The sequence below is a fragment of the Protopterus annectens genome, chromosome 9.part0 (genome assembly GCF_019279795.1).
Source record: "Protopterus annectens isolate FY-2018-M chromosome 9.part0, PAN1.0, whole genome shotgun sequence".
NCBI lineage: Eukaryota > Metazoa > Chordata > Ceratodontiformes > Protopteridae > Protopterus > Protopterus annectens.
In genome coordinates this window covers 452283383-452299702 of record NC_056743.1, presented here as the reverse complement: position 1 = coordinate 452299702, position 16320 = coordinate 452283383, and the positions used below count along the sequence as shown (strand labels likewise).

The 16320-nt window shown below is 41.5% G+C and overlaps 1 long non-coding RNA gene across 1 annotated transcript in view; it reads left to right on the top strand.

Moving 5' to 3' along the window:
• The first annotated feature begins 2811 nt into the window (after positions 1–2811).
• Positions 2812–16320, top strand: part of LOC122811264 — a 422081-nt gene continuing 408572 nt past the window's right edge. The window contains exon 1 of the long non-coding RNA XR_006366232.1: positions 2812–2940. This is a non-coding gene — a long non-coding RNA (uncharacterized LOC122811264). The remainder of the gene's footprint in view (positions 2941–16320) is intronic.

The window sequence follows — 16320 nt, the reverse complement described above, 5'->3', positions numbered from 1 at the left end:
GTTTGCCTTCTCAGTTTATTTGAAATAAATGTTTTATCAGCTTTGAAAACTAAGCACTGGATACCACTTATTTCATCCTTAAAAGAAAAAATAAGATTGAACTTCTTTTGTTACTCATGATTTTTGTTCAGACTACCACTGAATGGAAAGTTTAGAAAAAAGATCTACGATGCACCCACAGCTTCTTGAGCCCAATGGCTTAATTCAATAATTTTCTTGACAATTATTACAGTTGAGTCTTGCCTGTATCATCACTGATGCTGTTTGTTGGCACCTATGCACCATTTTGGTCATCTTAAATGGTAGTAAACTTTCCAGCAGTCTCCCTTTGCTTTCAAGTCATCACCTGCCACTGATAACATGTCTAGGAATGTGACTGTGTTTATAGGTCACAGTGATTTTGGATCACCACTTAACCCTGTTCCCAGTTTTCTACATTTTTGCTTAAACCTGCAACTTTTATTGTACTCTCTAGTGGACATTTGGAATTAGCTTAACCTAGACTAAAATAAATGATCCTTCTGTTGGATAAGTTTGATTTGTCTCTTCCATATGATTTAAATATTTAGAGAACTGGAAAGGAAAAGAGAGTGAAGTGAAAGGAGCAAATTTGCTACAGTCATCATGTTTTTTTTTCCTGTCGGATATATGATTTTAGGCACGAAGAATACATATTTAATAAAACACAGTAGTGTACAGAGCAAAGGTTGTCATGTAAATGTCAGCTTTTTTTTCCATAACTGTTATTCTGTTTACCTAATTATTATCGGTACTGCCCTGTAATATAACATTTATTTTTCTATGCACTGAGAGAAGCAGACATGATAAAGAAATAATTTTCAGACTTACACAGTCATATACAGACAAATCTTTCAGATAGCAATAATTTTAAAGGAACATTTTTTTTTTTACTTTTAGTGATTCTGTATCTTAATTAGCATTGCTAGGTTGTGTGTGTCTCCAACTAGATATTGATAAAATAATTGTCTTCTAATTGGTAGCTTAGTGACCAGGTAGGTGTGTGTGTGTGTGTGTGTAAACTTACACTACACTGAAAGAAGAAAGCATGAAAACATAAAAAGCTTTAAACAGTAATATACAGATAAATCATTCACATAGCAGAATTTTAAAGGTGACATTTTTTTTTACTTTTAGTGATTGTGTATCTTAATTAGAGTTTCTACATTGTATGTTTCCAACAGTTTTTGAGATTTTGCTAAAATAACTGTCTAACTGGTATTTTAGTGACCAGGTAGGGGTGTGTGTGTGTGTGTGTGTGTGTGTGTGTGTGTGTGTGTGTGTGTGTGTGTGTGTGTGTGTGTAAATATATACTGCACTGAAAAAAGAAGGCAACATAACATAAAAAAGCTTTAAAATAGTAATATACTGATAAATCATTCATATAGAGGCAGTTTTTTTTCATTCTTCATTGATTGTGTGGCTCCTTGATTAGGGTTGCATAGCTGCCATTTTTTAACAGATATACTTAAAAATGTTGCCTTTTAAATGATATTTTGTCCCTCTGGTAGCCAGGTGTGTGTGTAAGTGCATGCATGTGCGTTTAGCTACTGCACAATCTTGAAGATGAGGGAGAAAATGAGGAAGAACCTCTTCTGACTTTCTTGCCCTTTTCTGAGTCTGCTGTCCATGACAGGTTGCTGGCGAGTTTTTAGGTTCGACATTTGTGAGTGTAGGTCAACTATCCAGTGACATTCAGCAGGGCTTCCCTTTACAGTGTCTTGTAAATAGAGGAGACACTAAAATATAGCGATAAATGGAGAAGTAAGAAATATGCATCCGGATGAGGTTTCTTCAGGAATGAAGGACTAAAGATGAACTCAATGCAGGAGACGAAGTAATGCCGTATACTGAGGATAGCTAAGTTAATGAGACAACCGTATGTAACTACAGCCAGTGGGTATTGGGGCAAGCTTGAAACAAAGTTACAGTTCTATAGCACAAATTCGCTGGTCAACAGGATGTATTCCCAAGGACCTGCTGTAACTTTAATATGGTAATATCATTAAGCTAAACATAAATACATACATTTTTCATTGTATTAAGCAGGATTCAGGCAAGCATTGTAAATACACCGTTTAGAAAGTGAGTACACAGTGCACCTAGAAACGTCTGAAAAATTCTTATCTAAAAACTGCACAGAACCGTCATCATGTTACACTGCAGTACCCTTCATTTCTGTACTGGTGGGGGAAGGGGACAACTTTTTACAACTGGCTGTGCTTGCAAAAAGAAATAAAATGCTATGAACTGCTTCCCAGGGGAAATGTGAATATGAATAACCACTCGCTCTTCTCAGAGCACTATCCACCACCAAGAAAACTTGGCAATGCTGTGATTCATTTCATTCCTTTTTTCCTCATCATTCTTCATTTAAACGCTCTCAGCCCAAAGGTTAGACCCAATAGCAAAAACTGGAAGCCTGCAGATTGGCAGGACTATTTAAGCAGGGAATTCTTCTATTGTTATGGGCATAATTAGCATTCTAGGCTCATCCCTGCAGTAAAAGTAAATGTCCATGCAACGTGCAGACCTTTGTCTGTGCAGAAATGTATTACCGAGCCATTTTGCCTTTTGTGCTTCGGACTTAGGCCTCCATATCTTGTGTTCTGAATGTGAAAATGGGACAGACTCCATGTGAGCATGCCTGCATATGCTCACTTAAAGATCCCCCCCCCCCCCAATTCTTTATTATGTGATTCTGATGACTGCAGAATGTGACATTCAGGCAGGTGACGGGTAGCATGCCAGGCTATAAAACCAACCAATCACAGCAGGCCTCAGTCTCTCACACTGAAAGCTGCTGATTCAGGCTTTCCAAAGGCAGCTATAATGCAGAAAAGAAATCAATAGTGTACCAGAGATATAACCCTGACACTGCAGATAAAACCTGCCAGATTTAATACAGCCAGAGCACTACAGGTAAGTCCGATTAAAATGTCTATCTTATAACTAATAGTAGGTGACTGTTACCTGGGAGAAAAGATGCCTCTATTGGGCATAATGCCATGTGCATACAGTTAAAAGCCTGCGTTATATCTACAAATCACTGGTAGCTGTCCAAGTAGATATTAAGTAACTATCTGTAAATCACTACAGGACGTGTACTGAAATCTTTGGTAGTTAGCAATCATTCCCCATCATGACACGACACTATAGTTATTATCTGCAACTCTGGGATAACAGCTGCTTTAAATGTGAACACCTAGTTTTTTATGAAACTCCAGTACATTATCATTCAGTGCCTGTCCAAATACTGTTCCTAAACACCCAGCATCTAAAACAGTTTTTACACATTTCCGTAGTATAAAAGTCTCTGCAAATTGTGACTGTGCTGCTAGTACAAAATCCACAGCATTTACTTCTTTGTCACTCTTATCTTGTCAGGAATTCATGCCTCTCAATTTTTTCATCATGATTTGTGATGACATGTGCAAGACATGAGGAAATGCATCATAATACATAAATCAGTATGTGGGTATGGCAAGCAGGAACAAAGTGCATTAATCTTTGTAAAGTTTCTGAAATACAAAGCAGCATAAATTAATATTTTATGAACTTCTCTCCAGAGTTTTTCTCTGAGAGTTAAAATGAGTGATTTGCCCCAAAATGTGTGATATCGTACCCTAGAAACACGTATAAAGCTAGTGTCAGTTTTGTCAGTTTTTATACACATAATTAAAAATAGTAATTTCCTGAACAGCTCCTGCTAGGGTAGCACCTCTATCTCCATATGACTGTCTGTCTCTCTCTTTTCTTCCTCTTTTTTCACTCTCCTTAGCTCTGTATAAATATAGATATAAACACAGATATAGATATAGATGCAGACATTGCAGAAATAGATATACAGTCGATAACTGAGACCTAGCATATTTCTGATAATCAAACTGTTCAAATAATCAAACATACATTGAACCTGATAAAAAGCTTATAAAATGTTTTTTTCTGCACACAGCGAATACAGTTTTCAATCATTCAGCGATCCTAGTGGACAATAAAGAATATTTTTCACACGAGTGGCCTACAAGCTCAAAAACCACGCACAAGTGAATTAAGTATAATGTTTACGTATTTAGAATGTATGATTTTTTTCCAACCCAAAAACTTTGGAAGACTATCTGCTTGAGTTGGTTATAGCTCAGAAGGATGAAAAAGATCCCACAGATTTATCAAAAAAGCTTTCCCTGGTACCTTAATCCAATTCCCCCTAGTCTCTACGAATACCCCCATGGATGTTCCCTGAAAAGAGGACAAAGCATTGCATGACTAACTTGGTCAACAAAATATTTTATTTATTATTTTATTTATTTATTAAACATTTGTTTACCGGGAAAGTCTGACTTGGAACAAGCTAATTTTCAGCAGAGGCCCGGGCAGAAACACTCCAGACACATCTTTGTATATATAAGTGGTTTTAGTTAATGTCAGAAATGCAATTTGAAAGAAACAGGTATTTGTTAGTCTAGTGAGATATTTGAACTAACCCTGCATATAGGCACATCATTGAATTAGTCACTTGTTATTTCATCCTCGGGATTCAATTTTTACATTTTATTTTGCTACTCAGTTTTCAGAGTATTTGAGCTTTGGGATTTAAATCTCTCAGCATTATACAGAATCAGTACTTTCTGCTTTCAGTATTATATACTCAGTGTTTACTAACTGAAGCATACAGTAGTTAACCTTACACAGTAATTCAGTACAGCTACTTATAAATGATACTTGCACCAGCAATATATATTTCACAGTATATAACTATCCCAGTGTCAGTGGCTGCTTTTAAAACTAAAAGTGGCAAAAGGCATTCAGGACTGGGAAAAATTCATGCCAGGCGCCAAGAGGTGTGTACTTTCATTTTTCTTTCAGAAGTTTTGATCAGTGACTGATTCTGTCTTCATGAAGTCCTACACAGCAAGTAACTCACTTTCAGCATACAACTGCACATAAAGAGACCCTATACTACCTGATGGCACTTTATCTTTACACAGACTAGTCCATATTTATATTTTCATGCCCCCTACAGCCGTATGTTCCTATTATCTTCCTGTGTGGCTGCATTATGCCCTGGATAAACAGTTCCTGCTTTGCTACCAGTTACCATTTCTTCATTATCAGCATCTACCAGAACATCTGCATACAATCCCATGACTTCCAGTATCTAAGTCATTACATACTGACCATATTACTGACAAGTGCCATTCATTAGTTTAACCCCTGCAGTACCAGCAGCTGCCTCCCTGGTCTGTGTACAGCCCCTGCACAATGAGTATTTGCCTTGCTACTACATGACCACTATGTAATCTGCAGTATGATTATTAACACTGTCATTACCTGCATCCAGTCTTTACCTTCTCTATACAGGTCAGTCTGCATGCAGTCTCTAGTGTACCACTGTGTTCTACATCACTGCCTTTCTGCATACCCTGATATGCCTTCTATCTAGCACTGTCAGTATTCTAGACTGTCCCTCCACTTCCAGTATTTATTTTTTTATTTTACATTTGTTAACAAGATAGAGTCCAGCTAGGCAAATAGCCCATTTTCAGCAGAGACCCGGGGAGATAAGCTCCATAACAATAGTACAAAAAGATTACAAAAATGTTTAAAAGATTTACAAACAATATACAAAAAGTTTGTCAGTTGCCAACAATCACAATTTACAAAAAAGAGAATGTAAAACAGGAAACATTAAATTTCTTAAGCCTTACTACAGACAGTAACATGAAACTCATTAGACACGCATAGAAACACAAATCATACACCCACCTTCGCTGAGGCTGTCAATAAAAATTTACCCAAACCACAGAGACCCCCGCGACAGAAATGCACTCGACCACCACTACACAATGCCAACCCCAGAATACATAGCTCATCACCACAGTGTGCCCCTCAACCAAAGCTCTTAAGGCAAAACACTTTGCCCAATGTACTAATCATAGGAGACTCAATTGTGAGGCACACTGATGTCCCACTCACTAGGTTAAACAATGAGAAGGTGACACTCAGTTGTTTATCAGGTGCCAGGATTCGCCACATAACACATGCACTCAGGTCACTCCACAAGTACAAATATGACTCAATCATTGTCCATGTGGGTGTGAATGATCTGAGACGTACCTCCCTGGACTACATGAAAACAGATGTGATGGAACTTTTGGATTATGTGCCCTGGCAGGTATGACATAAGCCCTGAGCAGTATTCTACTGTCACCCAGAATGATACCACAGTATGAGCAGAAAATGATTGATTTCAACAATTGGCTAAGTTTCTGGTTTCATTCTAAGGGGATCCAGTATCTGTCTGTCTGGGACGACATGATTGACAGACCTTGATGCTTTGACAGAGATGGCCTGCATCTATCACCCCTGAGATTCCGGATACTGGCTAAGGCTCTTCCCACCCCTATAGTGCCTTTTTATAGGCAGTGTTCCAAAGACAAAAATTCCATCATAACAGCTACAAACAAATGCAATCTAAGGATCATACTGTTCAATGCTAGAAGTCTAAATCTCAAGATGCACTCACTCAAAGCTCTCCTCAAAATAGAGAATGTCAACATCTGTGCTGTAACTGAGACCTGGTTTAAAGCGGCAGAAAGCACCCCTGAGCTTCCAGGCTACAACTTATTCCATACCTTTTGGCCCCAGAATACTTCTGGAAGCTCCAAAAGTGGTGGTGTCTCCATATTCTTAAACGATATGCACACCTATAGACTGGTAGCCCAGCATAATGCATCTGAGATACTTCAGGTACAACTAACACTGGGTAACAGGCGATACAAGTCATAGCCTGCTACAGAACCCCAAACATGTCCCAAGACTCACTCCAACTTCCTAAGCACCCTGGACTCTATCAAGGTCCATCCCAATACTCACATAATGGGTGACTTCAACTACCCTTACATCAACTGGGAAAACTATTCAAGTACCAATGTACAGGCCCAACGCTTTCTGGAATTTATCAGTTCCAATGCCCTGGACCAGCTCATTATGACCCCCACTAGAGGAAGCAACATCCTCGACTTGGTTATCACCAACATGGGAGACCACTGCTCCACACCTATAGTCAATTCCTCCCTGGTTAAATCTGACCCCAAACGGCTCACCATGGAAATCTCCATCTCACCTACACCCCCCGCTAAGGTGACCACCCTGAAAAACTTCTCTAAAGCCGACTTTGGGCTCCTAAAAACAGAGGTGGCTAACTTCTCGGCACCCATGCCAATGGATAATAGCTGCATGACTGCCGAATCATATGCCAATGCACTTTACGAGCATGTACACAAATGCATGGACCTTGCCATACCAAATAGAACTAAGACGCCTCTCCTCCAAAAAAAAGGAAGACAATCTGGTGGTCCCCAGCCATCAATAAACTCTATAACAGAAGGGAGAAACTGTTGCAGAAAAAATTAAGTAACAAGACTGGAAAACCTCCCTTATCAGTCTCAGAAAAAAGCTGAGATACCTTATCAAATCCTCTAAAGCCAGCCATGAAGGCAGAATTGTGGCTGAAAACAACCACAAAGCCTTTTATAGCTATATCAAAAACCTCATAGGCGATAGCCTGATTTGCTCTGAGTTGTTGCACAATGGCACCTCCTATACTGAGCCAGCAGATATAGACAACAAACTGGCCGACAGATCCAGTGCCAACTTTACCCCTTTCCCCCCCAAGGGCCCTATCACAATATCAGAAGAATGCCTTTTACCCACCATTTCTGCTGCACAGGTAAAAGCTGCATTGTCCAAAGCTAAGAATACAGCATCCATGGGACCTGATAATATCCCTGGCTGCATCCTACATGGGCTACAAAATGAACTGGCACCACATCTGTGTGCCCTGTTCAATCACAGCCTTACCTCAGGCTATGTCTCTAGTGAATGGCGCGCTGCTACAGTCATCCCACTCCATAAAGGGGGCGCAACTACACACCCTGGGAACTATCGCCCCATTAGCCTGACGAGTCTGGTATGCAAACCTATGGAGCGCATCATCATGGACCTGCTTAACAAAGATATATAAAATTTCCAAACTCTTGACCCAACACAGTTTGGCTTTGTCAAGGGGAGATCCTGCCTGCTGAACCAAGTTGACTTCTTCAAGGCAATCACCAAGGCTTTGGATAAGGGTAAGGCAGTGTATACAGCCTACCTTGACCTGGCCAAGGCCTTTGATACCATTCCTCACTCAGGGGAATGGTATCAAACAATCCAAACTGGGCATCAATCCTTACATCACTAGGTGGGTTGCAAATTGGCTCACAGACAGGACCCACAGAGTGACAGTTGCGGATTCCAAGTCAGACTGTCGATCAGTAACAAGTGACGTCCCACAGGGCTCGGTTCTGGGAACTCTACTGTTTGGCATCTACTTCTCAGAAGTCCCGGCCAACACAGAAGGACTCTGGCTGACTAAGTTCACTGATGACTGCAAGCTAGGAGTCATTAGCAACTCCACAAGTGATGCAGACATTCATAAAAAGGGCCTCTCTGAGACCAATGACTGGTGTCGGGACCATGGCCTGAAGCTTAACACCAAAAAATGCATTATCATCCCCTTTGGAAAAAACTCAGTTCCCATGAATTACCACATTGATGGGAGCCCACCGAACACTAAAGGGGCCATAAGAGATCTAGGCACCCAGGTCGACAGCCATCTCACCTTCGACCACCACACTTCCACTGTGGCCAGAAATTCTTTCTACGTGGCACATCTTATAACCAAAGGTTTCGCATTCAGGAAGAAAGAGGTCATCATCCCTCTCTACTCATCCCTCATTAGACCAATCATCAAATACAGTACCCCAATTGGCATGTACCTGACCAGACACCTACAACAGCTGGAGAGGCCACAAAAGTACCTCACGAAAAGGAACCTAGGCCTTAAACACATGTCCTACATGGACAGACTCATGAAACTTCAGCCGTTCTCAGCCTCTTATCACCTACTTAGAGGTGATCTCTGCTTGACTTAAAAAGCCATGTCCAACTCAGCCTTGGGACTTGAAATGCTACACCTAAAGAAATCCTAATCCCCCCGCGCCACACGATCTAGAGATCATAACCTCATTACCACAATTAACAGAACGTACTGGAGGGACAGGTTCATCTCCCAAAGACTACCCATACTCTTGAATAAGCTTCCCATTCATGTAAAGCATGGCACCTCTCTGGCCCTCTTCAAAAGAAATCTTGATGAGTGAATGGGTAACAGAAAGTTCACTCCAGGGTTCATTCCAGTTGCCCTACTGGATAGGGGCACTGTGAACTAACATCAGGTGGCAGGGTTTCTGAGCAATGTTTTTGGGCTAGTCTTGTAAAGACTCCAGGGCCATTAGACTAGTACACACCTATGAACCTATATAACTACAAACCACTGTGGTATTTTCATTTGGTAGAAGTAAGACAAGAAGATAGCAGAATAGAAAATATTTGATCGAAGGCATGAGAAACTAGCCAAGACTATTACAGGAGCATAACCTTTAGGGTTTTTTTTAAGCTATGATGATCTGTGTTTTTTTTAAGATATTCTAGGTTTTAGATTTTAAGATATTATATTTAACTCAATGTATACAGTTCCAGAACTGTCACTGTAGAATTTGCTATCATTTTAACTTACTGTATACAGTTCTAGAATGGTCACTGTAGGATTTGCTATCATCATCTGCCTAGTCCACCTGCATTGCCAGTAAATGTATCTGTTGACTGCCTGAGTGTTTGAGTTGGTAAATGATTTAGTAGGCTGGGCAGCTGACCCTTTTCAGCCATAACCCGGGTATTCAGAGGAGCAGCAATGGAGAATACAACACCAAAGAACACAATGCAAAATCATAAACAGCAGGCAATCAGTATGAAACAGAAAAAAAAAAACATTTACAGTACTTAACAGGGAAATAAGTTAGCCATTTTCCTCTAAGCAATTTGATATTTACTAGTACAAGGAGATAATGGCCAAGATATACCTAGCTTTTTTAATCAATGTTGTGAAAGCAATATTCTTCTGAAAATGTTCTTCCAGTTTAGCCTTGAAATCATCTGATGTTTTTTTGAAATCTTTTTTCACTACAGATTTCATTCCAAGTTGTTGGGACAAGTTTAGTTAATGCCCTCTCTCATATAGCTGTGCCAAAATGTGACCTAACAAGAGTAATGCTATCATTCTGACTTCTCCTCATTAAGTATGCTGTGTCGCTCATGTGTAGAGTTGATTTTAGGAGGACATTGACACAGTACTATGTTGTGTCTTTTGGCTTTTCCCGGTTAGGGGTCGCCACAGTGGAACTCTGGTCCACTAATGATTGGCAGCTGATTTTTACGTGCCAAGTTGTCAGACCTGGCGCACAACCTTCAACGAAGGTACACCCATTCACGCATGTCTCCACGCAGAAGACATTCTAGCTGAGAGATGAACCACACAGCGTCTTACTGTGAGGTGACAATTGACCCAGTACTATAATTTTCAATAATAAGAGTGGTAACTCACATTTTTCCTCTGCTATTTACCAGTTACATTTGAAAAGTCTAAAGGAAGTCACTGTGGTAGGTATGCCTGCCAGAAGAGAATAAAAAATGACAAATTTTGATGTTATGTTGTCCTTATCGCGCCTTCATTCTTCATGGTTGGGTTCAGAACCGAGCGTTGGTTCTGACTTGGCCACATACTAAAGCTCGAGAGCTTTCACTAGCTGTAGGCCACACCCTATCCCAAGATGCCTAGCGACAGTTACCCAGATCTCATTTGCCGCTTGCTGCTTCGGGATTGCTTTTCGCTGGCTCAGGCTATGTCTGTTTTATTTTATAATTCTTTGGTGAGATTTCGTGTCAAACCTTTGATATTGTTAAGTTATCTAAAGAAGCTTACTTTCTTTTAGTGATTTGAGCATGCTGTTGGTTCTTTCTCTGTTGTTTGCTGTTTCTGTGTGGGCCATCGTCTTTTCTCAGGCCTTTCTTTACTATCCTATCTATATTTAGTTTTTCTCCTTAAAAGAATCCGTTTGAGTTAGAGGATTCTTTTTGTCCCCTATTATTTAGCCCGTTTTTTATTAGAGGGCTCCCTTCCCATGCCCTTTTTACTCCCTAAACTTTGAAGGTTTCGCCATTTTAGTTAGAGGCATCTCCTCAGGTCAGAGGAGATCTTCGTTTAACTTAGAGACCTCTCCTCTAGCGCCTTTTCTTCTTTCCCTATACGAGTTTAAAAAAAAAATCTTTTCTGTCTCCTCTCTTGTTGTGTTTGTTGCTGCTTACTGCACTGTATAAGGATTGTGTCCTTTTTATCTCTTAGCACTGTTGGCTATAGTTTTGTCTAATTGTCAACATGTCTAAGGACCCTACTAAAGAGACAAAACAGTCTGGATTCAAAAAGTGTGACTCGCGCACACAAAAAATGTTGTTGACAGACAGGCGCACTAGTTGTGTTTATTGTTTAGTAGCCGTTCACCTGCAGGATTCCTGTTCCATATGTCACGGCTTTAGCTCTAGGGTCCTGCAGGAGCAAAAAACCAAACTTTTTGAAGGGACCTTTTGAGATGGTCGTTGAAGGGAATCAGGCCTCAAAATCTTCCGATAAGTCCTCTACCAAATCACCTTCTTCGGTTCTGGTTTCTGAGCCGATGAAGAGACCAGAGAAACAAGTAGCTACGGATCTGAAGTCTGTCAGGTCCAAGAAGTCTAATTCTCCCTTGGTTCCACCTGTGTTATAGGAACTGTTCACTATCCCCGGAGCAGGTCCATTTGGTGCAACAGTCAACTCTTCTGCAGTCAGTGGCTGGTAGCCATAGATTATCCACCCATTCCTCTCGATCTTCCAGGAGCTTATGAGATGATGATGTTGATCGGGTGGTTAAGAGGTTGCTCCGGACACCGGCCCTAGCAAAAATTCTCTCAAGACCAGCCCAGACAGATGTGGAGCCAACTACCAAACCTGCCTTGTCTTCAATTCCTCCTTCGACTCTAATGAGTTCGGAGCTGGAGTGCCTAGAGGTCCTTGTGGTGGAACCCTTAGATCCGAAAACCTCTCCTGGTATATTGGTTCTGACTATCATCAGTGTTGCCTTCTTTCAAGGGATCTGGGAGCTGACACTCCCTCGTCGGCTCTGGGGGGGGGGTCAAACCAGACCCTTGTCGGATCCGACTCTTCCACTCGGGGCTTCGGCGCAGGTGAGTTCGGTGCCCAAATCATCCTCATAGCCATCATCCTTGGTGCAGGGGAGGTCTCCAGGTTTCTCAGAGTTGGAGGTTCTCTCAGGCCGGGACCATGGTACCTTCAGGAGGATGAGGAGTGTGCTATCCCTTCAGACTGCTCCACCCTCGGCTCCAGTCACTCTTCCCCCTAAGGGGGCCAGTGTCTACCTCCATACCATCCCTCCAGCCCCAGCGTAGAGATCCAATGCCCCAGGATGGGTGAGCAACTCCCTTCTGAAACCTCCTCAGAGTATCCCTCTGAGGAGGTCCCTCGGAAGAGAACTTGTAAGAGGAAACACCTGGACTCCCCTGAGTGTGTCACGTCAGATACAGACTTAGAGGATTCAGTAGGGTCCCCATGGTCACTTTCTGAAGATGTCTCATTTTCTGGCATCTTAAAGATCTTGAAGCAGAGAGGTGGCTGGAAGACCCTCTCCCCTTCTGAAGATGAGTCTGTACACCTGGAGGCATTCGGATCTCGACCCTCCACCTCTTGGGTGTCTCTGCCTTTTGAGGTGTGGGGCTCTCCAGAATGTGTGGAACTGGTTCAGAGGAGGCCCAACAAATTTATTACAGCCCTGTTGGACAAGCAATTTCTGACTAAGGTGTCCCAGTAGATGCTATGGTGGTGGTGGTGGACACCAAGAAGGAATTAGCTGAAACCTCTTCATCTGTCCATCCACTGATTAAGGATTCTTGTACGATGGACAGATATGGGAAGCATATGCTTTCTTCAGTGGCCTTTACCCTTAGGTCACTGAATTACTTATCCCACTTTACTAGACGTCCGAGGGATCTCCTCAAGGAGCTAGGAGATACCCTTCACCCTACTACAGTTGCAGGTGTACCTGACAAGGTAAACTCTCAGCTTGCTACCTTAAATTATGTAATAAACTTCTCCATGTGCCTCATTTCATATGCGGCCAATAGAGCGAGCAGGGCAGCAGGCACAGGAATAGTTCTAAGGAGACATTCCTGGATGCATCTTTGTGAGTTCATTGAACCCTTCAAGTCTTACTTTATCAACACCCCTTTTGACAGCTCATCTTTATTCAGGCCAAAAGTGAAAGAGACTCTTACCAGGTGTGAACAAGATGGCAAAACTCTGTCTGCCGTGGAAGTACTTTTTTCTGCCCCTACCAGACCTTATCCCAAGGGTCAGAAAGGCATGACAATGGGGTTATGGAAGTCCAAAAGAGCTTTGCCGGGTTGCATGTGGTGATTTTTTTCCCCTAGGGGCAGAGGGGGGAAATAACAATGGAAGACACCGCCCACAAGGCAGAGGGGGTCCACAGAATCAGGGTGACAGAGATACGTTCTCTGGTAGGTTCTTCCAGCGCTCCTGAAAGGAGGCCCACCTGTCCACCTCTGGATGCAGTCGGGGGGAGATTATCACTGTACCCAAAAGCCTGGCTGGACATCACTCAAGACAAATGGGTATGGTCAATCATATCCAGGGGATACAACATTCCTTTCTCTTTTCCACCCCTTCCACCAAAGTCTGTCCCAGACATACCACCCAGTCAAAGGGATCAAGCAACCCTAGAAATTCAAAGGTTGCTAAGGAAAAAGAGTCATCCAAGAAGTCCCCGCAGACCAGATCGGATCCAGAACTTATTCAAGGTTCTTTTTAGTTCCAAAGAGGACTGGAGGCCCATTTTGGATCTCAGCAGACTAAACAAGTCCATAAAGAAATCAAAGTTTCAGATGGTGACACTGCAGTCTATACTCCCTTTTGTGGGGAAAGATTATTGGATGTGCTCTATAGATCTTCAGTATGTGTACTACCACATAAAGATGGACAGGCGATCCAGGAGATATCTACGCTTCCGGCTGGGAGCCAGTCATTACCAGTTCAGAGCTCTGACCTTTGGTCTCACTACAGCCCCCACAGTGCTTACCAAATGTATGGCAGTAGTCACGGCTCACCTGAGGCATCTAGGATTCCGACTGTTTCCATACTTAGATGACTGGCTCCTAACCACCACCACTGAGCATTTACTGACCAAAGCAAGGGACACTGTCATTCATCTTTGTTCGGAACTAGGAATTACTATAAACTTCGAAAAATCTGCCTTGTTGCCTTCACAGCATATTACCTTTACAGGCGCAGACTTAAACACAAAAGACATGGTAGCAAAACTGCTTCACGAAAGAGTACTAATGCTACGCCATCAGGTATCAATCTTGCTCATGAAGAAGAAGGTACAGGCAAAGTTTGTCCTCAAGGTTCTGGATGCAATGGCAGCTGCAATAACATTAGTCCCACTGGTGCATCTACACATGAGAATATTACAGTGGCTACTCTTTGCTCAGTGGTCCATGCAGAAGTTACCCATGTCACACAAGATTTTAATTATGGAAACTTGCAAGACGGCCCTACGATGGTGGCTTCAGTCCACGCAGGTGATGATAGGCAGACCATTTGTTCTCCCCCAACCCATAGCTACAGTGACCACTGGGGGGGGGGGGCATTATGGAACACGAATACCACTTGCACTTCAATGTCCTAGAGATGAGAGCAGTGCTTCTGGTGTTGCAGGCATTCTAGACCTGTCTTCCATCAGGTATGACTACAATACAAACAGACAATATGTCCCTGGTGTGGTACATCAACAAACAAGGTGGAACCAGATCTTACCCCCGTGCTGAGAGGCTCTAAGAGTATGGCAATGGGCAATATCTTCTCAACATTTTCTTATTGCAATGCACATCCCGGGGGAAATCCAACATGATAGCGGACAAATTAAGCAGGGCAATTCTTATGCCTCATGAGTGGTCTCTGAAACAGGAAATTGCAAACCAAATTTTTCGCAAGTGGGGCCAGCCTTGCTGCGACCTCTTTGCTACGTCCATGAACTCCAAATTCAGCAGCTTCAATATAGTTTGTAGCAAAGTTTCACTTGTGAGAGTATTTTTTAAACAAGAAACATCTTTATTAAATTATCATTTATGACATAAGCAATTATATATTTATATAAATGAAAACAAACCATATTGACATATTTTCAGTTGCAAACATTATACATCACTTATAATCCTTCCGGTCATTGTCCAGTCAAGCATTAAAAATCTCACTCAGTTCCTGCCTTTCCTTAAACCTCATTCCTCCTCCAAAATATTATTCTGCATATACTGTTCCCGTAATTCCCATTTCTTTCTATGTAATTTGCTCACACCCTTTTCTAAAGATCCCACTTCCAACTGTTTTATCTTGGTTATTATATTCACTACTTTTACTACAGTTGGTTTAGACTTCCATTTTCTAGTAATTGCTTTTTTGGCAGCCACCAGAATTTAACTCAGAAGGACCTTACTATGTTCAAGAAATTGTGAGTCTGCATCACAGCTCAAAAAATAATTTCCTTCATCACACCAATTTGCTCACCCCCATATTTCTGATAGAGTGGTTTTCAGGGAATTTTTAAAGTCTGCCAACTCATTACACTCCCAAAAAATATGTTCCCAATTATCTCTTTCTTCCCTATCTCACCTCCAACATTTGCAGTCTACCTGAGGAAAAATTCTTTGGAGTCTGCTGGGGGTATAAAAATAATTATGCAAACACTTCCAAGCAAGATTTTAAATCTTCTAGACTTATCCTCTGATAGCATTTTAATGATTGCCTTGTCTGTGTGCACTGAGAATAATAAATAAAGGTTGAGGACAGCTCCCAGATATTTCTACGGTCTAACATTAGGCATTGTATTATTCAAGTGATCTTTTAAAATATTAGGGGAATGATTCGCCATGGTGAAGTAGCAAAAGTACACTAGATTTTTTTGCAACTGATGATTAATCTGTTAATATCAATGTCGTGCAAGGTACAGTAGATTCAATATAGTAATATATGGATTAAGAATTAGCAGATGTGCAAGCTGGTTTTAGAAGGGAGAGAAGCAACACAGATCAAACTGCCAACATCTGCTAAATAATGGAGAAAGCAAGGAAGTTGCAGAAAAAAACATACTTCTGATTTATTCACAACTCTAAAGCTTTTGACTGAGTGGGCCATAACAAACCATGACAAGTTCTTAAAAAAAAGGATTCTGAGGCATCGTATTTTTCTCCTGAGGAATCTGTACGCAGAAAAAGAAGCAACAGTTAGAACAAAATATG